This window comes from Chiloscyllium plagiosum, chromosome 36 (genome assembly GCF_004010195.1).
Source record: "Chiloscyllium plagiosum isolate BGI_BamShark_2017 chromosome 36, ASM401019v2, whole genome shotgun sequence".
Classification (NCBI taxonomy): domain Eukaryota; kingdom Metazoa; phylum Chordata; class Chondrichthyes; order Orectolobiformes; family Hemiscylliidae; genus Chiloscyllium; species Chiloscyllium plagiosum.
This window is the reverse complement of record NC_057745.1, coordinates 27,576,233-27,576,909: the sequence shown is the minus strand read 5'-3', so window position 1 is coordinate 27,576,909 and position 677 is coordinate 27,576,233.

The window sequence follows — 677 nt, the reverse complement described above, 5'->3', positions numbered from 1 at the left end:
CACTTGGAGTATTGTGTACAGTTTTGGTTCCCTTATCTATGCAATTAAGGTTCACCAGATAAAACTCTGAAATGGCAGGATTATTTAATAAGGAGAGATTAAAGAAATTGTGTCTTTATTTTCTGGAGTTTTGAGGAATAAGAGGTGATTTAGAGTCATAGCGTTATAGAGATGTACAGCATGGAAATAGACCCTTTGGTCCAATCTGTCCATGCCGACCAGATCTCCCAAACTAATCTAGTCCCACCTGCCAGCACCCGGCCCATATCCCTCCAAACCCTTCCTATTCATATACCCATGCAAATGCCTCTTAAATGTTGCAATTGTACCTGCCTCCACCACTTCCTCTGGCAGCTCAGTCCATACCCGGACCACCCTCTGTGTGAAAAAGTTGCCCCTTCTGTCTCTTTTATATCTTTCCCCTCTCACCCTGAACCTATGCCCTCTAGTTCTGGACTCCCCGACCCCAGGGAAAAGACTTTGCCTATTTACCCTATCCATGCCCCTCATAATTTTGTAAACCTCTTTAAGGTCACCCCTCAACCTTCAATGCTCCAGGGAAAACAGCCCCATCCTATTCAGCCTCTCCCTATAGCACAAATCCTCCAAACCTGGCAACATCCTTGTAAGTCTTTTCTGAACGCTTTCAAGTTTCACAACATCTTTCTGATAGGAAG